The sequence below is a fragment of the Tamandua tetradactyla genome, chromosome 24 (assembly GCF_023851605.1).
Source record: "Tamandua tetradactyla isolate mTamTet1 chromosome 24, mTamTet1.pri, whole genome shotgun sequence".
NCBI lineage: Eukaryota > Metazoa > Chordata > Mammalia > Pilosa > Myrmecophagidae > Tamandua > Tamandua tetradactyla.
In genome coordinates this window covers 54,321,543-54,345,481 of record NC_135350.1, presented here as the reverse complement: position 1 = coordinate 54,345,481, position 23,939 = coordinate 54,321,543, and the positions used below count along the sequence as shown (strand labels likewise).

Below are 23,939 nucleotides of genomic sequence, written 5' to 3'. Positions count from 1 at the left end.
CACTCTTTGTGAAAGGTCCTTTTAAATGTTTTTACATTCAACATGTGGCTTTCTATTCTTTCTACAAGAACATTTGTGTCAGATTACTGATACAGGCAAGTTTATATCTTGTCTGGCACAGTACCTAGCTCTGTCAATCTAGCAATTTTAGCAAAGTAAAAAAATAAAGTTATTTTTTACATGATTTACTTTCATTAGAATGATAATAGAATCTACAAAACAGCATTTTTTGTTCCTAAATAAGAAGTAAGTTTTAATTGATTGCCAGTAACAATTTACTGGTAGCAGCTAGCCTAGAACATAATCTTGACAATGATTCCAAGTCCTTCTCAGACACACCAGCCAAGAATGCGATGATATGACTATTTATAACGTCTGCCATGGATATACAAGATACAAAGTGGTGGCGAAGTTGCAACATATTTATATATCATCCCTGGCTTGGATTTTGAAAATCTAACCCTTAATTTATTAGACTCTAGAATCTTGTCTGGCCTGACATAAAGTCCATCTTTCTCCTACTTTGGATAGAATATTATATATTAATTTCCCAGTATACCAATCTCTCCTATTTTCATGTTCTTCAAGATTGGTGAAGTGGCTCTGTGATTTCATTTGCAAGTTTTCTTAGTACTAAGGGATGTAATTCAACTAGGCAAAGATATTTTAACTTATTTAGGAAGTGTTCTGTTATAATGTTGTCAACCATACTGGGCTTTCGGTTGTCCTTAGAAATTTTATGATACTTTTCAATTGAATGGTTAGTCTCTACAGCAGATTTTTTCCCCCAAGGTAATCACAATACTCCTATCCTATAATGCTCCTCTTATAATGTGATTTTAACAGTCCATGAATCTGGGCAGGTCTTTGTAACTCCGTTGACCAATAGAGTAAGAGAGAAGTGATATTAAATGACTTCCAAGCTAAGTCATAAAAACAACACACTTTTACCTTGCTCTCTTAGGACCCTCACTCTTGGAATTCAGGTGTCATGCTATGAGGAAGCCTCAACTAGCCCATGCAGAGAAACACATGATAAGGCCACAAGTAGGTATTCCAGCTAACAGCCCAGCTGAGGTCTTAGCCCAGCTTTCATCTACCCCCCACCAGGTTTGTGAATAAAGATGCCTCTAGATGATGCCAGACCAAAGCACAGAGTCACATTCAGCCTTTAAGTCTTAACTAGTTGAGGCACCAGATATCACTGAACCAAGGAAAATTGTCCTTGCTGAATTTCTGAACCACAAAATTCATGAGATATTTAATGGCTTTCTTATGCTACTAAGTTATACAGTGGTTTGTTACACAGCAATAGTAACTGGAACAAATGCAAAATAGAAGCTCTTTCTTTATATGTCAGTTTTCTCAGTTGCTTCTTATGTTGGACTCTCCTGGTGCTCTTGTTTAAAATTCGGATTTCTCGACACATTCATACACACACACACACACACACACACACACACACACACACACACAATGTTCCTGGAGAAACTAAATCTAACGATGCTAGAATCACAGACCCTGTAGAAGGTCAGCAGTGAAGTTGAATGTCAGCATGTGTTGAGTACCTGTATATCAGGGCAATCAGAGCAAAATTGAAAAATCTCATTTCCTGACCACTTCCCATACTGTTGACACTATTCCAAAAGTCGTGGTTCAAAAATTCAAATTTCCCACTATTGAAAAAGATTGCAAAAACAAATCAGGACCAGAAAAATAATTTAAACTTGTAACAGACAATGAATCAAAACCAAAAAGCATTGTCCACAATAACATCATCTTTTTTAAAAAGTTCTTACCCCCAAATCCTGGGCCTGCCTCTGGCCACTCATTGCTTCATTGGGAAGGAACTGTCCAGCACTACTGCTTCCTGAAAAGAGCCACTGAACCCAGTGAAAGGAAAGTCTGGCTCCAACATGTATTCAAAGACTGAACTCTTCCTTATGAGAGAAATCAAGGCTCTTACTCATCTCAACTTGGTCCAGGCTCACCCACCTCACGTACATGAACATATGATAATACCATAGTCAACAAACAATGCAGAACGGGGTCAGTCTTCTCAACTTGTTTGCCAACTAAGGCTTCAATAATCCCTGAAACATGGGGAGTTCTAAAATTTACCTCACTCAGCAAAGCAGAAATTGGACTCTCAACATCTCTTCTTGCCTATTCACTAGATTCAGGGAAGGATCTAAACTGTAAAACATATTCAAATATGCAATTTTGTTATGATTACCACTAAGGGCTTTAAGTTTTCCTCTGCAAAATAAAGATGTTAGATGATGACTGTCAGGGATCCTTCAACATTAACACTGAGTGGGTATAAATTTGACTGTTTCTTTGCAAGTAGCTATTTATTGTCGTTGTTGTTGTTGCTGCTGCTGCTGTTGTATTAAAACATTTTCCCCTGGAATTTAATTTGAGAGAGGAGGAATCTTGTCTACTTTACATGTAAGACCACTGGTGTTATAGACTCATGCTCTTATAAGGCAGGGATTGGAAGAATGTTAACAAAATGGTGACAGTGCTTCAGATGTTTTAGAATTAGAATATTTTATGATCAAGTCTACAGTTTTTAATAAAGTTTCTTTTATCTAATTTAAGGTCGATGTTTTGTGTTTTTTGTTTTTTCGCATGGGCAGGTACCAGGAATCGAACCCGGGTCTCTGGCATGGCAGGCGAGAACTCTGCCTGCTGAGCCACTGTGGCCCACCCAAGGTTGATGTTTTTTAAAGATTTTTATTGTGAAATATAACATATATACAAAATATAACATATATACAAAAAAGCAATAAATCTCAAAGTACACTGTAACAAGTAGTTATAGAACAGATATGGTATGGGTTAGTTTCACAATTTTAAGTTTTTCCTTCTAGTTGCTTCAAGACACTGGAGACTAAAAGAAATACCAATATAATGATTCAGCAACCATACCCATTTTCTAAATTCTCTCTTCTCTGTTATAACCCCTCCTTCTCCTTTGATCCGTCTCCCAATCTTTAGAGGTATTTGGGCTATGCTTATTCTAATTTTTTCATGTTGAAAAAGGCTGTTGATAATATGGGGTAGGGGATGGAACTAGTTGATGTTCTTGGAGAGACTGGCCCTCTGGGCTTCAGGACCTATCTGGCCTAGGATCATCTGGAGGTTGTAAGTTTCTGGAAAGTAATCTTAGTGCATGAAACTTTTGTAGAATCTTAGATAGAGCCCTAGGTCTTCTTTAGGGTGAACAGGAATGGTTTTGGATAGGATTTGGCAAACCATGGTAATTAGCAACATCTAGCTGAAGCTTGCATAAGCAAAGCCTCCAGAATAGCTTCTTGACTCCATTTGAACTCTCCAAGCCACTGATATCTTATTTTGTTGCATTTTTTTCCTCCTTTTGGTTAGGAAGGCGTTGTCAATCCCATGGTGCCAGGGCCAGGGTCATCCCTGGGAACCATGTCCCACATGCCAGGGAGACTTTCACCCCTGGAGGTTGATGTTTTTCATAAAGAACTTTAACCAGGATGCCAGCACGGACATCATTCAGATAGCAAGATATTAGTCTCGTTGCTAGAGAAAAAAATTAACAAGATACAGGTAAAATGTTCTCCATATGGTCCATTCCATGAACCATTTGGACTGTTGCATTTATCATTATATTTCTACTTTTGCTAAGCAGTTCTGCAGCCTACATTCCTTAAGTATAAGTTGTATTTTCTGGCAAACCTATCTCTGCTCCTTCGTGTTCTGCAGTCACTTTTTACCTAGTCCATACATGGTTCATACATGTGCATATATGTTCATTTAAAGAACAGCACATTTTATATCTTGATCTTTATCTTTTATAGAGGATGTTGTTTTGCTTTATTCCTTTGGATTCTAAGTATGTAAGTTCGGATGATCAAACAGTAACCATAGTAACGAGAAAAGAGAGTTCAAATCTAAGCAGGATCATGTCATTCTTTCCCATAGTACAGAACTCATATTTGAAGATTAATCTACCATCTAAAAATATATCACAGGACAGTGCATGTTGCCATTTATGGGAAATATGATTAGTTAACTAATCTTCCTGTCATATATAAAGAACCTCTGGTTGGTAAACTAAGAGATCACAGTTTTAGGGAAATGAAAAGACAAAGGAAAAGGGAGAATTTTATTTTTTTTACAAAAGTAGTTTTGATCCTTAGAGCTACCCCTGAAACCAACAAGAATGTAAGACCAGAGATCATGGATAGGTCTATCATTAAAACAATAGTGATGGCAGTGAGAACTTGTATTTGATATTTATGCTGTATCCACATATAAAGTGGCAAAGCAGTCACTAGAGAATTTTCCCAACTGGGACTTTCTCACAATCAGATCAGCTAATGTTTAATTGTTTAACTGTGTAACTGACTAAGACCCAGGAGAACCTGTGGCCTCAATCACGCTGTAGAGTGTCTAGTTCACAGAGCAGAGTGTGTCCATGGCAGTGAATGAGCATGGTCAGCCCTAGTCGTGGGAGAGAAATAAACTCAACTTTCCTTCATGCTCACTTTAAAGTGTATAATGAAAGAGTTCGTTTCGATTTGGTCCTTGGGTTTCTGAGTAGGCAAATTTGGGATAACAAAAATAGCAAGCAGGGTGAGTTACAATCTTAACTTACTTGAGAAAATAATAACTATTGAGTATCCAGTTTTGTTATTTAAAGTACCTTGACTAACCTAAATTTTTAAATCAGGTCATTACTAGGTTGTTACTTTATGTCTCAACATTAATTAATTTGGTACTTAATTTTCCATACTGTCTCCCCCTTTGTATCAGTAACTCTGAAGAGTACTTGGATTCCCCAGTTGCTGAAGGTCAGAGCCTCGGAGAGTCAAGCAATCTGCACTGGACTGTACGAGAGCAAGAAACAAACCTGTGCCTTGTTTAACTACCGATATTTCAGGACTGACTTGTTCCTGAACCATCGTCTATTCTCCCTTGACAGATACAGAGGAACACAAGCTTTATAAGTCTCATAGCTGTTGTCCTAAGTACTGCTTTTGTGTATTTGTATGTGACACACTATCTCATTCAAACTCCAAATCCTACTCTTCCTAAGGAACAAATCTTTGTTCTCCGATACAGCAGTTAAAAATTCAGACTCTGAGACTAGGGGCTAGAATCCAGGCTTTGCCACCTACTAGCTGTGCAACTTTGGGTAGGTTATTTATTTAACTCCACTGGGCCTCAATTTCCACATCTGTAAACTATAGTTAATGATGTTACTTAGCTTATAGCTATTGAGAGGATTAAGTGAGTCAAGACACATAAAATATTATGGGTAAATAATAATCACTTAAGGCATATTATTAATAATTTTAGACAGTTCCATCCTAAAATATGGGTTACAATGCTCTGAAAAAAATTTAAGGTGATTATCAGGACTGTAAGATGATGAGGGAGTAATGATACTATAGTCAAAGGTGATGGTGGTTGTTAGATTGAAAACAGTGGAAATTTTGGTGTTGGCAGCAATGATTGTGATAATGATGGTGGTATATTTGGGTTTATGAGACAGTTAAAAGATTTAAAAATCAAGGTCTGAGGGTGTAAATCTTTCTGGGAAATTAACTCATAATGCAAGATCCAGTTATGCTAAGCTGCATTTTCCTACTTTCATTATAGTGGTAGCTGCTCTTTGGAGGACTATAATAGACATAACCAGTCACATAAACAAATTCCCTTCTATAATCCTTCAAGATAAGATTGAACGTGTTGGCCTCAGAGCTTTGAGCAGCATCCGTCAATGGAAGGAAATGCACCCATTTTCTAGCTTGAAGCATCAGCAACAGCTATCTCTACCCCTCTAACTCAGATAATACAAAAGGGGATGGGCTAAGAGATCCTGGGGAGTCTTAATCAAATAAAAATTTAGGAAAATTGTGGAGGATTTATCACTAGCACTGACCTGTCATTGACAGATTATCCCCTGTCAACTGCTAGAGGTAAACTTCTGCTGAGAAAGGATAGTACCTTGGATGTAGAAATAAAGCACCCTTCACAAGCATCAGGTATTAAAGAACAAATCAAACCCATCAGTTATTATTTTTAAAACTTAAAAGAAAAAATGTAAAGGGCAAGTATGTAGGAAACATATTTTATGTGGGAGGAGAGAGAGTAAAGATTGCTATCAAAAGAAGCATCATACCTTGGAGAAAGCAACCATCTGGAAATTCCATTTGAGTATCTGAAACATATCTATGGAGCTGAATAAAATAAGAGTAACTGGAGTGTGTGATGAGGGGATTAAGTAAATGTTTTCCTGATAAGATATCATCAGGACAAGCTTAATTTCCTCTTTCCCTTGAGAAATGTTTCAGAAAACAGAATTTCTACTCTTTATTTCCTCCCAACTTTTCAATATAATTAGCAAATAGTGCAAGACCCATATTTCAAGTGGCATGACAGCTCAGAACTGTATTGGCAACAGTGAGTTAGTAACTACCCTTTTGTTTACAGACATTTTTCATGATGAGGAATTTTAAAAGCCTGTCTCTTCTTGTTCTTTTGGGAAGATCAAAGAGTCATTGATTCTTTGATGGAAGAATACAAGTTGCTGATGCTAACCTTTTTATTTTCCAAAGAGGAAAATAAGGTCCCTTTAGCATAAGTCGTCACAGACTTTTACTGACAGAGCCAAGACTAGAACACAAATTTCCTTACTTCTAATGTTAGCATCACTGCACAACTTTTTTCTTAGGGTATATCTAAAAGCAAACAGTTGCTCCAGGTCATTCATATCTGATCATAAACTCAATCTGACGTTAAGACTCAGATACCCAAATTCATATTAACAACCTCAATATTTGCTGGCAAATGCCATTGTAGCATTGTAGCCTGGGAAAGATAAGCAGATGTGGAAGGCACAGTTATGCAAATGTAGGTATCTGTTTTAGCACGTGGCTGCCAGGATTCATTCCCCACATGCTTCATTTATTTTATTTAACAGGCATTTATAATTGAGAGACTACTATGTGCCAGATTATACTGTGCTCAATACTTGAAAGAGTTTCATCAAAAACATATGAGAAACATTTTAAGTTTTATGACTAAGATGCTCACCCTCCTCCAGGGGAAAGTGATTGTAAAAGAAGCTAAAAAGAAAAGGAGAGGAAAGGAGAATAGAGGAGAGGAGACTAGAGAAGAGGAAAGGAGACAACAGGAAAGATGACAGCAGGAAATGAATGGAGAAGAGATGACAAGAAAGAAGGGGTTAGGCCAGTCCAAGCCAGGCCACATTCAGGTGAGAAGTGGTCTGTGCACAATATCACATTTGAGAACTTTGACGTTTCGTTACCCTTAAAATGGTAGGACAACTCCATGACACTGTAAAGTACCCAAGACAAACTAAAATTTAAGATTAAAAACTAAACACTCATCATTTAGCTTGCATCAGGGAGGCTGATTGGGTCATATTAGGGGTAATATTAGAATCTAACATATTTCACCCACTGAGTTCATGAAAGGACACAGGGTAATTTCAGAATCCTCTCCAAAGATCTAATAATCCTAAGAGAACAAGCAATACGGCTCAATTATAGTCTTTAATTGTCCTCAATATTGTGTTCTTCTGCACTTTAAAGTCAAATGAGCAGCCTGCCCTTACCTTCCCTCTTCCAGTCAACATTTCTTGCCATGACAAAAGAAATGGAGTTGAAATGCAGTGGAAAAATACCTGTGTTGGATAGGTTTCTAATCAGATTTTCTAGATACTGCCAGGAAACTGTGGCGGTGTAATGTGCATAATGCTGTTCTAGAAAAAGAGAAGCACTGGCTCCCTCTCCAAGACCTCTCTGGGCCATCAGTCCATAGCCTGCAGAGCTGAGGACACCTGGAGTCCCCGCGGTGCACCCATCCCATTAATTCTGTCCATTTCTGCCTGAGGCAGCAGGCAGAATGAAATACACAAACAGCAAGAGTAAATAACAGGACTTGAATCAAAAAGATATGGATAACAAGCTGTGGATGTTGCAGTCAGGGATGAAAAAAGAATCTATCAAATCATTCAATATTCAAAATCCTTTCTTAGAAAGTGGTATAAGAGGAAGTCCCCATACCTTAGAAATAAAACTCTACTTTTATCCATAATTCCAAAGGAATCAATTCCCAGATAAGGATGTGAGTGTTGTGGAGGTGGGGATTGGAATAAGTCTTTCAAGGAGACAAAATGTGTGTGATGCTTAGGTTCCTACATCAACTTGGCCAGGTGATGGTGCCCAGTTGTGTGGTCCAGAGAGCCCTGGCCTTACCATTACTGCGAGGACATTTAATGGGCTTAAATCATTAGTCAGTCGATTGCATCTATGTCTGATTACGTCTACAATCAACCAAGAGGAGTGTCTTCCACAATGAGAGACAGTTAATCCAATCAGTTGAAGACTTTTAAGGGAGAGATGATGACTTCAGCAGTCAGAAGAACTTTCATCTCTCCTTCAACCAGCCAGCCTCTCCTGGGAAATTCATCAAAGACCTTCATCAGAGTGACACTTGCTGCCTGCGCTATGAATTTGGACTTGTGCATCCCCACAATTGCATGAGACACTTTTATAAAATATCATTCTCTTTATGGATATCTCCTGTTGGTTCTGTTTCCCTAGAGAACCCTGATCCATACAACATGTAAGAAGCAGAGTAAGAAGACATAAGAGAAGGGCTAATAAGAGAAGTGCTAATGAGGGTATCAGGAACAAGAGTGTAGGGACAAATGGTTTATTTGGAAGATGATTCCAGAAAGCACTGTGAGGGATGAGGGCAGCGAGCTAGGGAAGAAGGGAAAGCCATTAAGGGTGCATTATTGAGTAAGTCACCACTGTGGGGAACTAGGGCTCAATCTTACATGAGCAATGCAGTAGCTCTTGGTTTGTAGTTCTCCAATACTTCTGACCTACCCTAATCAGAGGCCACAGATGCTCTCAGATAAGATAACACCCTCAGGCAGGGAGATGCAGGAAATCACTGGCATGTAAGGGAACTTTCTGCAGGTGATTTCTGGCCTAGGTCAAGGGAGATGGACAGAACATTGACATCTTCTGTTCGAGAGTGATACAGAGGGCCTGTGATATTGGTGCTCAGTGGGGGGAGACACTGTCATGAACAACGGTAAAAAGTAAACACCAATTTTTACTTAACACTAAGTTAAGGAAAATGGGAAAAAATCTATGGTTGTCACTTTATTCACCCATCTCTCAGCATGGTATTGTTCCCAGAAGAGACTTGTTTATTGTCTTGACCATGTTCTCATTTAGGCAAAGTTCTCTAAATCTGTCCTCTTTCTTTGATGTTGATTATGGGTGTACTGCACCTCAGCATCTTCATATTGTCAAAAATACGTGTACATTCAAATGAAACAAAATTAATTTTGCACATTAATACAATGTGATTGTCAGAATGTTATGATGCTTAAGAATCCTGGATCAATAGAAGAAATGGAGGAGAATGTTCCAGATGAAAAAAATGGCATTTTAGAGGTGAAATGAAAATTTCCAAGACATGCTTGGAAAATGCTATCTAAACCAGTCTGACAGGAGTTGAGGGTCCACCCTGAGAAGAAGTGGAAGTTAATCCTGCAAAAGGAGGTCATAAAGCCAGATTCCAGAGGGTTCTGAGCATCAAGAGAGTGCTGGTTCTTTACTTTGCCAGCAATAAGGAGCCACTGAAGGCACTGCATAAAGAGATGACATGGCAAAAACTCTTTAAAGATAAAAGATAATGCCACACATGAAACATGTTACAATGGTGTATTAGTTAGGGCTCTCTAGAGAAACAGAATCAACAGGGAACACTTGCAAATATAAAATTTATGAAAGTGTCTCACGTGACCGTAAGAATGCAGAGTCCAAAATCCACAGGGCAGGCTGCGAAGCCGATGACTCCAATGGATGGCCTGGATGAACTCCACAGGAGAGGCTCACCAGACAAAGCAGGAATGGAACCTGTCTCCTCTGAGTCCTCCTTAAAAGGCTTCCCATGATTGGATTTAGCATCACTAATTGCAGAAGACACTCCCCTTTGGCTGATTACAAATGGAATCAGCTGTGGATGTAGCTGACGTGATCATGACCTAATCCTATGAAATGTCCTCATTGCAACAGACAGGCCAGCACTTGCCCAATCAGATGAACAGGTACCACAACTTGGCCAAGTTGACACCTGTCCCTAACCATGACAAATGGCAAGTAGCTGAAGGCAAGGAGATCAATGAACAGATTATTTATTAAATTCAGATATACATTTTAAGGGCTTAAAAACATTTCACCATTATAATCAAGTGCATATAGTTGCACAAGTTTTTACAAAAGGGGTACAGTTGAGAAAGGAAGTGGACAAAGGAGCTACTTTTATGACTATGTCTTCCCAGAGGGGGCACCTTTTTCTAATTCCCACAAAAGAATTGCACGTGCCAGCAGAAGTCCCGTTTATAATTAAAACAGGAGCATCTGTGAGGGTGCACAGACACACACACACAAGCCCACAGAGCAATATTTAAACTAGGTTGGTACCAGTGAAATAGGGGGGAAAGCTAAATGGAAGAAACATTTCAACTGGCACTAATAACACCAAAAACAATGTGGTAAAGACACAAGTGATAATGTGAAAACTTAAGTTAGGTGGTACTGTTATCATCCGTGGTTTAAGAAACTCCATTTAATTCAGAAATGTAGTAGAAAAGGGTCTGCTAGGTCTTCAAATATTCCTGTTAATAATATTACTAAAACTATAAAACTTGGATAATTTCTAACTTGTAGTGCCTGTGGCCATAAGAAAACATAACCAACCATAAAACCAAGCAGAGAGAGTTATTCCTTGTTTTTGATAATTCAGAAACCCGTAGAAGCTTGCACAACTTCAAGTGATTGGTAGGAATAGTAATAATCACTGGACAGTACTATGCAAACACAGCAGAGTGTTTTATTCTTTCTCACTGTTTCATGGCCTCCTCCTTTAATTTATCATTTCTTTTACAAATGTAGGAATGCACACACACAAACACCCAAATCTGTAAATATTCCCCCTCAGTGCTCTTTATGATGCTGTTTTCAGAAGTGACCTTTACAAACAGTTTACTAAACCAAAACTAGATTAGAATAAAATCCGAAGGATGCTCTAGCCTTTATTCTTTTGAATCAGCTAGGAGCTAACTATTCAATATTTATGACCACTCACTGAAAATACAAGATTGTTCTGCTGGGAAAATTGGGTTGCCTGAAGTGAAGTTGCAGGATATCTGACTTGAAAACTCAAGTTAAAAATCTCCACAATTCTAATAGGACAATGTCGCAAATGAAACTTAATATGGACAGAAAAAAAAATAATAAAGATGAAGAAGACCTCTGTGAATCTGAATTAAAATAAACAGATCTGGTATGAGAGATGGGGACTCTGACTACAGATAGTAGTGGTAGTGAGGGCTCATGCCATGAATAATAGACAAAATTAGAAGCTAGCTAGGAGCAAACTGTTCTTCTCCCTGCTTATTCTTGTTCTAGTTTGCTAGCTTCCAGAATGCAATATACCAGAAACAGAATGGCTTTTAAAAAGGGGAATTTAATAAGTTGCTAGTTTACAGTTCTAAGGCCATGAAAAGTCCTAATTAAAGCAACTCTATAAAAATATCCAAATTAAGGCACCATCAAGAGGTTACCTTCACTCAAGAAAAGCCAATGAAGTTCAGGTTTCCCTCTCAACTGAAAAGGCATATGGTGAACAGCCGTATCTGCTAGCTTTCTCTCCAGTCTTCTTGTTTCATGAAGCTCCCCCAGGGGCATATTCCTTCTTTATCTCCAAAGATCTCTGGCTGTGTGGGCTCTGCTGGTCCACTGTATTCTCTCTCTGGACTCTGTATCTTTCTCCAAAATGTTTCCTCTTTTTAAAGGATTCCAGTGAACTAATCAAGGGCCACCTAGAATGGGTGGGGTCACATCTCCCTCTAATCACAGGTTAATACCCACAATACTCCATGAGTCACATCTCATGGAGATAATCTAATCAAGTTTCCAACCTATAGTGCTGAATAGGATTTAAAAAAAAAAAAAAAGAAAGAAATGGTTGTTCCCACAAGATTGTATCAGAATTAAAAGCTTGGCTTTTCTGGGGTACATAATCTATAAACCAGCACATTCTTTAAGATCTTTATTATCTAAATCATAAGTATTATTGAAGGTTTAAATAATTCTTGAAAGAAACTACAGTGCTCACAATATCTAGATCTAAAGACAGAAAAATCAACTCTATTACTTACTAGTATTGTGACTGGCCTTGGTTACTTAAACTCTCTGAGCTGCCAATTTACTTATCTGAAAATTGTACTTATGAAATAAAATTCCACTTCATCTCAAAATCCCAAAGAAATCAATAATATCTAACTTACAGGACATGTAAACATGCCTAACACAGACTTGCTTACATAGGAGGAGCTCAATTATTCCATTTCTTCTTCCTTCCTTTCCTTCTTACATATAAGAATAACCTTGGAGAGCACCAAAGTGTTCTGAAACTTAAGCACCCTGGACATTCCTCTTCATCTAATGAGTAAATTTTTACAAGATAATTGTCATCCTTTAGTGTAGCAGTCTTCTGGCTGACAACTGATATGCAAACATGGGGCCTCCACCAAGCAATCTATCAATTGCTCTCAGGACATAGGACCTGGATTCAGATCCTGCCATTTGCCATGTATATATGAACTTGGCACCATTATATAATCATTCATTGCCTAAGTTTTCTCTCCACAAAATAGAGATCTAAAAAGTATTTTCTCTTAGGGTTCTGAGAATTAAATGGCCCAATTTATCACAGTGCTTTACACATAGAAGCCACTCCATTGACTATATGACCATTATATTAAAAATTCGATCCTAAAAAACAGAGAGATTCAGGGTGATTTCCTACACTGGAGGATTATATTTCCATTACATAGGGAGTTACAACAGGATTCCTTTGGAAAGTGATTCCTTTGGAAAATAGTTTGCTGCCTGGAAGGGTGCCTACAGGAGGCAGCAGTGTGCTCACCATAGAACGTGGATTCATTTTTACGGCCACTCTGCACAAGGCCCCATGAGTGTATTGTGGCTCCCAATTCCTCATTGTTAGGAGAATTCCACCCAGAAACTAATGTAGCATGTTTGGTCTTACTTAGATATTCAGATAGGTGTTTCTTTACTGTCAATTTGTTTTCATGTAAAATCAGCTCCTTTCTCTAATAAAGGCTTCAGGGTACATATGAAGTAGGTAAATCATAACAAAGGAATAATCACACTTCTCTATAAGTGTGTTTTCCCAGTTGGAGTCAATCTTGAGTAGCTATTAATAGGACTCCTTAATAGCTGAATTTCAGAGAACACTCACATTTGATTTAATCAGCCAAAGCTCCTCTAGATTAGCATAACATGCCAAAAGTGTTACTTTTGCATTTCCATCACATTCCTCTCCAGGGGAAGGAGAAGAGGCTCCAGAAACACTGAAGGCTAGTGAGGTGACACAGCGTATATTCTTTAAACCTTATGGCAGTCCCATAGATTTGCCATGGAAGGTCATTTTCATTAGACAAATAATGAAGTTCTCAAGAAAGGAGCTCAGAGCTCCTTTTGTTGCCTGGAGTGTATAGGCTAGGCCTTCATGGAAAACTCATGTAACAGCTGCCCACCTCTTGACTATCAGCTCTGACAAACACTGAACAGCCTCTCTCTCTCCTACCTATGCTTACAGGAATATTTCTACTGTCTTCATCATCTTCCTTGCCTTTTCATGAAGTAGAAAGGCAATATGTACTATTACTCTATGTGTCAGTTATTAAGCAATTATCTGCCTATTCCAAATTCACTTTGCTCTTCTTTGTGATGCTGGGGCTGGGACTCTGCAAACTATTTTCTTCTTTTGCCTACTATTACCTGTTAGTTTCCAAAAATAGGAGGCACTGGAGCAACTCTGAAAAGCTGGAGATTTGCTCTTCTTCCTCTTTGCTTGCTGTTTCTGTCAGTGTCCCTCAGCAAAGGCCCTTCACCCTGGCAGAGACAGTTGGTTCCAGCTTCCAGGTTCTTTTTCTGGCACCCCCAGAACTACCTTGCCCTCTCAGAGGTGCCAGCTCCAGCTGGACAGTGTCCCTCCTCAGGGGCCTGAGTGCAGTTGCATGGGACCTCTTCTCTAACTTGTAGGTTCTCAGAGACCAAATCTCTTCTTTACCCAGGGCTAGGGGTATGACCGCTTCTGGCAAGCTCTATCTCTGTTATGCCCTAGTATCTTCATTTTATGCCCTCAGTTTTTCAACACTTGTTTAACCAAGTTCTTCTGTTACATTCTCTCTGTTGAAACATCTAGCAAGATTTCTGCTTTTCCTGATGGATACACTATGTCTGCTCTAAAAGAATTGGGAAAATGGGAGCAACAATATGACATAAGTGAAATCCAGTCTCCATTCTTCTCCATAGCACTACTTGTGCTGTCTTTTTTCCAATGTGCATGTGCAAATTACCCAGCAAAAATGTTAATTTATAACTAAGGCGTCAGCTGATAAAGGCTTAAATGTAAACTCATTTTATAAATATAAATTATATATAATTTATATAAACATTGTATATAAATTTTAGTAAGTGTTCAAATATTTGCTACTAGGTCAGACACTATCAAAGAGAGAGGTGTTTATAAGAATAACTATGACATAGAGTCCATGCCCACAGGGGACAGGGGGAAAAAGCTAATTTACAAAATTAATAAGAGAAATATAAGAAACATAGTATAATTATGGGCCCTGTTGGATGGTTCAGATCATAAATGCATTAGGAGGTAAGAAACAGAAGAGCTCACTGGGGCCCAAGTACCTGGGGAGGACATCACAGTGGACTGTGAGGTGATCTGGAAGGATTTAGATATGGAAAGAAAATGGGAAAGAACCATCCAGACTGGGAAGCAGCATGAACGAAAGTATGGAAATGAACCCTAGACTTTGCTATGCACAGCCACTGGTACCAACTAATGTGAGTTTGCCTTTATGTAGACTTTACTAGGTTTATCACCTAAGTGGAACCCAGACTTCAGGGAACTTCAAAACAACCAAAGCAACTGGAATTCCATTTGCCCCTTAAAAACAGCCCCAGTAAATCAGTCACTCGACTGATCATTTAGAATCATACCATGCATTTTTACTAACAGCTGGGGATTTGATGTTCAGGATCAATTTCCTGGTAATCCTTTGGACTGACTGGGAGGTGTGTCCAAGAAATTTCCATCCTTCAAGAATGATTCAGATGCAAATACCAAATGCAACTGCTAGCTGGGGAAACCCTCAGGAACAAATCACAGCCTGCTTAATGAGAATAGAATTTCTAGAATCAAACTTACATAAAAGAGAATAGAAAGTAGGCCATTGAGCATGAAAACTGACCACTAAGCAATTTGTGATTCTTGGTACTTGGTTATAGTCAGATTGTAAAATGGGATCTTAAAATGCCCTTTGTAAAGTTATAAGGAACCAAGGTGGATTACGCAACCACCTGTCACCAAGCACTTTTATGTCAGTAAATTCAAGAGGGAGCAGAAATCTCTACATTATAAGCAAGAAAATAGCAATAGAATTAAATCCTGACCTTTCCCATTAAAGTAACCAACTGTTCCTCCCACCCCATCCTTTCATAATTTACAGTAATGTAATCCATATGGAAGAAATCAGTGTGTGTTTGGGAACCAAGTCCTACAATTTCCTTTCCATCACAAAAGTCAGTTGTTCATCAGAACCATCCATCAGGATCACATTACACTCTGAAACATTAAAAGGGGGGCCTGAGCTCAGACCTCCTGCTGAAAAGTTAAGTTGTCAGTTGTTAGGCAGAAAATCAATCAGAAATGCATTTGGGACCATGGCGTGCTGCCTGGAATTACATGGGGCGGGGTGGGGGGTGGGCGGGGGGGAGGGTGGGGGGGGTGGGGGGTGGAATCAACCCAGAAGCAGAAGAATACTAATGACTGGAGAAACCCGTACTGTCTTAGACAAGGCAGATCAATGTATTTAGACACATTTGCTAAACGGAAATGTGCTAGTGCAAGTCTCAGATTTATATACAATTATAACAGCACATTTGCAAAATACTCTCAGAAGAACCAAGACACTCTATCCTCAACATGAGCCAGTAACTTCAAGATTGTTATGGATGCTTTAGTTAACTCGGATTCCTATCCTGGGGTCTTCAGTAGGAACTGAGACGTGCCATGGGGTGGATAATTTATCACTCTTTTGCAGATATTTGGAGAAAACATATGGGTAGCTAGTTTTACTGCAAACCCATTGTATACCTAGCTGATTGGGTGGGAGGTAGGCAAGAATTCTGGGCCACACTATCCACATGTTAGATTAGTCTGATTTGTAAAGTAAAGCAGAGTTAGAATCTACTGCAAATGAAGTCAGCACTTTGATCCCCTAAGAGCACTAATATTAAAGATAATAGCAAACATTTACTGAACATTTTTTATGTGCCAATCATTATGCTAAGCCCTTTGCGTGCTTATACTACCCTCCCAACAATATTCGGAGGTAGGGGCCCATATCTTCATTTTACAGATAGGGAAACTGAACCTTAGAGAAAATCAGTCATTTACTCAAGGTCACATGGCTGACGAGTGGTAGGAGAAACTAGACATGTCCCTATGAGTGATAGGAAGAACAATTCCAAGTTGAATGACCCCAGAGATAACTCCAAACCACTTGGCAATGCTACCTCCCCCACACAGCTAAATACGGATGCACAGAGGAAAACTGTCCTTTAATCATGGACTATACCCTAAGCCAACACCTCCCAAATATTTTTGTGCCAATCGTCTCAAGAAAGACTGAGAGCTTGGCCCTATCAAAGCCAGACCCCCACAGGGTCGGGGTAGTGGGAACTTCATCTTCATAAGGGTGAAGGCCAGAAAGTCATCAATGACCTTGATGATATGCTCAGAAAGTTTGAAACCCAGCAGTGCTCCTGCTCTGGGCTTCAACAAGTCACTAAACAACCGCATTCCCTACATTAGAAGTGTGCCTTTCTACATTTCTCCACTCACCTTCTTTTCACTGTGGTTCACTTTTGCCTGGTCCCCTGAAATTCAGCAAGTATAAATTTGTTTAGCTAATCTTTACCTTCCCAATACAATCTAAGCCCCTTCTCAAGTTGCCCACTAAATGGGACTACTTAAAGTACTGATTTAAATTCCACTTAAATACTAATTTCTCCAAAGACATGCAGTCATTAATTCCTACTAAAATATGCCTGTGGGGGATAAAGTGTTTCCATTTTACAGATGCAAGGAATGAGGCACAGAGAAGTAGCAAAACTAAAATTTCCTGGTACTTGGCTAAATATCCTGTTGGGATTAAGGTCATATTTGTTAATGAAAGAGAAATGCTTATGCTGCCCAGGTTCTCTGAACTCTGGTTTGATGGTCCTTGCTATAGGGCATACAGTTTGTAATCCCGAACAAATTTAATTGTTTCTTCCTTAACTCCTTCACTGTTACATTTCTAGCTTCAGTTAACTCATAATCAGGCCCTTTTCTAGCCTAAACTTTAGTTGCGACTATCACGTTTCCTAACACTGAGCTGTGCACAGGCAGGTCTTAGATTAACATGAGATAATTTCCATTCTTAAGAAAAGGTTGCCAAGATACCACATGGACAGACACTGGAGTCAAATGCCTATATTCAAATCCTAGATTCAAACGTGTATTAGATGTGCGATCTTGAGCAAATTAATTAATAACTCTGTGCCTCATTTTTTCCGTCTATAAAGTAGATACAATGAGAGTTATGTAAAATCTATATACCTATTCTAAGAGTAAAATGAGTGCATGTCAAGATTCTAAACAGTTCCTGGGAACACATTAAATATTCTCTATTTTTATTGTTCCAAACAACCTTCCCTCCTCAACCCCAGAAGAATGAGTCCCTTACATAGAGCCATTCTCACTCCCCGTCAGCCTCAATCAGAAGGTTCTAATCAAATATATCACCTACTACCTCATCTTCTCCTTCTTTTAGAATCATAGCCAAAGCTGACACCATAGCACCACAGTGGTCAGAGCTTATCCCTCTGAGTGTGAGTTTTACTCTCGAAATTCCAGGCTTTCCTCTGGACAGAACATATATATATTCTGAGTATTTCACTCACTTCTGTATAATATCATAAAATCCTCAGAAATTTTATTTCTCCTCACTACTTCTAAGGCATGATTCAGGAAAATTTGGCAAGGGCCTCAGAGTCAAACAATCTTGATGAGATGCATGAGGAACACCTCGTCAGGTGCGTTTTTCTCTCCCGTTTTCAATCTCAGATTTCTCAATATTATAGATTGCTAATTGTTTCCAATATCCATTATTCCCTTCTTCCTTCGCAAGAACTTTACCTGGGTATACGGCCACCAGAATAAAGACTACATTTCCCAGCTGTGGTAGTGAGAGTCAGTTGTCAACTTGGCCAGGTGAAGGTGCCTTGTTATGTTGCTGTGGACATGAGCCAACAATACGTGAACCTCATCTGTTGCTGATTACATCTGCAGTCGGCTAGGAGGCGTGCCTGCTGCAATGAATGATGTCTGACTTAATTGGTGGCTGCTTAAATGAGAGAGCTCAAGGTGGCACAGCCCAAGCAGCTCAGCATATCTCCTCTCAGCACTCACAGCTCAGCCCAGGCCTTTGGAGATGCAGGAAGAAGTCACATTCGGGAAAGTTGTTGGAACCCAGGGGCCTGGAGAAAAGGCCAGCAGAGACCATCCTGTGCGTAAGAAAGAACCTCAGTGGAAAGTTAGCTGCCTTTCCTCTGAAGAACTAACAAAATAAATCCCCTTTTATTAAAAGCCAATCCACCTCTGATGTGTTGCATTTGGCAGCTAGCAAACTAGAACACCAGCCTTTCTTGCAGCTTGGTGTGGACATGTGACTATACACTGACCAAAGGGATGAGAGCATAAGTGATGTGTACTACTTCTAGATTGTATCCTTAAAGAGAGAGCCATCTCTATTCTGCCCTCTTCCAAACTGTTGCTTACAACATAAATTTGGGGGGGCAAGATAACTTGGACTATGTGGTCAAGAGAAGTATCCTAGCCATAGAGAAGCAACAATGTAAAAGCAGCCTGGGTCCCTGTAGGAGCCAATAGAGCAGTGCTACTGTACCAACCCTGGTCCTCCTACCTCTGAACTGCATACCTCAGAAAATTTAACCCACTGTAATTTGGGGTCTCTTTTACAAAACAGTTGGCTCTACCTTCTAGCTAATACAATCACTTATTTCATATTCTTTTTAAAAGAAATTACTTTTGTTCTGATTTTAGATTTAGCCTCATGCAAGAGTTGTTACATTTCCTTGATTCTAATCTTCTATATTTTTTCATTTAAAGTACATGTTCATTTTATACAAATTTTACCTTAATGCTATGTTTTATTATTTCATATGAAAGTAGTGACTTCATTGCCAAAATGTATTTCAGCAGATGTTCTATATTAATTCCATGGAGGACTTTGGGCTAACCTGGAGACCACTTTCTAGATTTCTATAAAGCTTTTTTCTGCAAGAATTTCATGTTTCTGAAGAATAATGATACACATTATGTCTGTTTTAACTCTTACTCCTTTCCTATTTTCAATGATATGTCTACTTAGGGGGAAAACCTAAGTATGGAAAAGCAAAAGTGTTTTCATGTACATTTTCCATATGTTATACAGCTTGTTTTACTAATAACAAATTTCCCTTGAGCATTTGTTAATCAGTATATATATTTAATTATCCTCATAGGTGTTTTATTTCTCTATTGTTAATATTTTTTCTATAATTTCATTTCCTATTTTAAATATAAATTTCCCCAAATCTCTTTATCTGAGATTTATTGTAGAGGTTAATAAATTCTTATGAGTTGCTTCAATTCTAGTGTTTTTTCCTAATTAATACTTAATATATTAGTGATACAAAGTAAAAAAAAAAAAAAACTCACTTTGCCTTAAGGTTTTTGTTTGTTTGTTTGTTTGTTTGTTTTGTTTTGTTTTTTTATTTTAGGTAATTTTATCATTAAATATCAACATGTACAATTTCAAATATAATTATAAATCTTGCAATTTGTAGAAAAATTAACAATTCTAAAATTATTTTTGCAATTATTTACAATGAATTCAACCTGTCTTTGTAGAAATGTAATTATGTTCAAAAATACCTCTATGACCAAGTAATAATTCACAGTACCTTTATAATATTTGTCACTTAAATTAAAAAACCAGCAGATTGACTAATTTACAAATAACACAATCAGAATTGCAAATTCAAGCTACTTAATTCCAAACAAAAAAAAAAGCTTCTATATTTTACCATTTTCACCACCACTTGAAGAAAACACTAGGAGGCATTATTTTCTCATTTGTATTAAAGAAACAAAAACCTACAGATATTTTAAAAATTGATGTTAAGAAGCTAGATTAAGTAAGTTCTTATAACATGTAATACTAAATATTTTGAGAAATTCTTGATTTCATTGGAAGGCATTTCTAATGGTAAGTCTTTTTTTTTCAGTTGTAATATGACACTAAACAGAGATGATCCCTCATCATCTCAAATAGAAATTATAATTCCTACCAGCAATTGATAACATTTAGATCGAGAGTCTTGGCTTGATTCCTTTTTTTTTTCTACTTAGGGTTTTGTCTTGTTTTGTTTTGACATACTCTGGTCCTCCCAAAAGGATCCCAAGTATGTGTAAAATTAATTCAAAGGGAAAAAAATGATTTGGATCAGTACTCTGAAAATAATGTTTACTGGAGTATTCCACAGTTCTTTCTTTTCTTTTTTTCAGCATATATCCAACTAAGACAATTAAATAAAAAGGTAAGGTATAAGAAATATAGATGAAGTCACAATAAAGTACATTTTCTTTCATTGACATAGAATGAATATATATATATTTATATTTTAATCTTAAATGCTGGCTCTTTAAGAAAAAAAAATTTTTTCTGGTACATATGTTTAACCATTGGCAAAAATGCATACAGCTATTTTCCCAAGAAATTTATATACATAGTGGTCCACTTAAGACCAGCCCCATTATAACTTACTGAACACAACGTGCTCTTAATTTATAAATGGACTACCCTCAGTAGATAAAATATATAGGCATATACGTAAGGTAAAACATGTGAAAAGGAGAGATGAAAAGAAAAAAAGAAGGAAAAAATACCTTTCTCTATAAGGTCCAGACAGCAATTCAGTCTAATTAGGGAGACTATGTAAACTGTCTGAATAATTTCAGTTTTGGCAAATGCTTTTCAGGAAAATATCTAAACTAGGAAAGTATTAAATTTTAATTTCAAGAATTTAGGAGAAGTTTCTGTTAAACATTCAGTGAGGATGTTGTGGTCTCCCTAACATGTAGAAAAGAGGACTTTCGAATAGTAACAATAAACAAACAAAGTCGTTTTTAGTTGGTTAATAACACTTGAATCAAGTGTGTGTAAGTTCAGAGAATCAAATCCTGGTCCACTAGCATTTGAAAATGTTGGGTGAAGGACTCCATGGACAGGATCTGAATTCTTCCTATATCTTAGAGGGCAGGATATTATGGCAATGGAGGAAGTCAGTCCCAAAGACAGCCAGCCCAACCTTAACTGTCGATGTTAAAAAACACACCAAATGCTTCTATAGCATTCCTTCTGCTGCACTTTTTTTTTTATTTCAAGCCACATGTCTAGTTGGAGGGTCATGCAGCAAGTGGCTTATAAATAAAATCAGAGTCTATGAACAGTGCCATCACATTAAGAGGCAGAATTGGTGGATTTTCTTGGTGCGTAAAAAGCTTGCCTCTTGGGAATCCATGAGTTGGTATTATTTACGGGATACCTGACATGTACCTTGCTCCGATTAACATTACCATGCTACTCACTATAAAAAAGCCCAAGGGCAGACTACAGAAGATACTAGGGTCACCACTTTCAGGAGACTGAGTTGTAACCCAGCCCATTGACTTCATCACAGCCTTCTTCCACGTAGAATAATGAATTTCACTTTCCTCAGCATTGATCTGTGGTTCAAACCGTTCCATAGTGACAGCTGACATATCTTCCAGATCCAGGCTCCAAACACCCACTCCTTCTGCAGCCCCTGCCGCCATGGCAGCTCCCAGGGCGGTTGTTTCAGGCATCGAGGGCTTCACTACTGGGATATACAGAATGTCTGCTTGCAGCTGCATAAGAATTTTGTTGTTGGTCATTCCTCCATCTACCTGCAAATGCCTGAGTGGAATTCCACAGTCGCGGTTCATGGCATCCAAAATCTCGCGGGTTTGGAAACAAACAGCTTCTAATGCAGCAAAAGCAATATCACATTTATTGGTAAACTGAGTGAGACCACAGATTATCCCTCTTGCACTGGGCTCCCAGTAAGGTGCATATAATCCTGAAAATGCTGGGACAAAGTAGCAGCCATAAGAAGTACCTGCTTCTTTAGCAAGTTTTTCGATTTCCTCTGAAGTCCTTATGATTCCAAGATTGTCTCTTAGCCAGCGAATAACAGCACCAGCTATAGCTACAGAACCTTCCAGTGCATAATACACTGGTTTGTCTCTGCCTAGTTTGTAAGCCACTGTGGTCAGTAGGCCGTGTTCAGAAAATACACACTTATGGCCAGTATTACATAGCAAGAAACAGCCTGTTCCATACGTATTTTTGGCTTGTCCATCCTGGAAGCACATTTGTCCCAAGGCAGCAGACTGGTCCCCCAAACACCCAGATATTGGCACACCTTCTAAGGCCCCAGCTTTCATTAGGCCATAGATCTCGGAAGAACTCCGGACATTTGGAAAAATCTCCATTGGAACTCCAAAAAATTCGCAGAGCTCTTTATTCCATTCCAGAGAATGAATGTTGAAAAGCATTGTCCTACTTGCATTTGTTACATCCGTACAATGGATTCCTCCTGTCAAACTCCAAATAAGCCATGAATCAATGGTCCCCAAAAGAGCTCTCTCTTCTTCAACAGCTTTTTGAACTTTTCTCACATTGTCAAGAAGCCAACGAAGTTTCAATGCACTGAAGTAAGTGCTAAGTGGAAGGCCTGTCTTAGACTTGACAAAGTTATTATTTCCTGGAATTCTTTTACTAAGAGTCTCAACGGTAGACTGGGTTCTTAGATCAAGCCACACCACAGCATTGTAGAGAGGTTCTCCAGTTAACTTGTCCCAGACGACAGTGGTTTCCCTCTGATTGCTAGCACCAATGGCTTTTATGTTGGAAATATCAATATTGAGCTGTCCAAGTTTTGCACACGTTCTCTCTATACACTCATAGACAGACTGCAGAATCTCCTTAGGGTCTTGTTCCACCCGTCCTTCTTTCGGAAACTCTTGTTTTATTTCCGCTTGATGATGGCTAAGTAGTTCAGCTGTTTTTGAATTAAAAACCAAAGAGCACGTGGAACTGGTCCCTTGGACCACCGCCCCTACCAACGGCCCCAAAACTGCTTTCTTCGCGGCTGCCATGAAACCAGCTGCGGGTCGGCGGGCGAGCGCGGCCCGGTTCCCGGGTGACGGCGACAGCGGGGGAGGGGCGGCGACGATTCAGGACAACAAGGCGGCGCGCGACCGCAGAACCTTGCCTTAAGGTTTTAATTTCAATTTACAGATCATATTCTATTTATAAAATAATAAATTTTAACAATTATCTTAAGTTAAATAAAATATTTGATAAATGGTGATCGATTTATTTGGTTTATTTTAGAAACTTAAAGTCCCTTAACCATTTCAATTGCACATATCTATTTAATATAATTATCTTTTTAAAAGCGGTTTTGAATTCTACCATAAGGAAAACTTTTCTATGCACTCAAAAAAATTCAACTAAATTCAATATATTAAATTTAAAGTATAGTGACTTCTAAGCTCTCTTAAACAATCCAGCATTATTTATAATAAACATGGAAAATTAC

The 23,939-nt window shown here is 38.4% G+C and overlaps 1 pseudogene; it reads right to left on the bottom strand.

Moving 5' to 3' along the window:
- Positions 1-20,432: 20,432 nt before the first annotated feature.
- Positions 20,433-23,562, bottom strand: LOC143667977 (glycerol kinase pseudogene; annotated as a pseudogene).
- Positions 23,563-23,939: the final 377 nt, after the last annotated feature.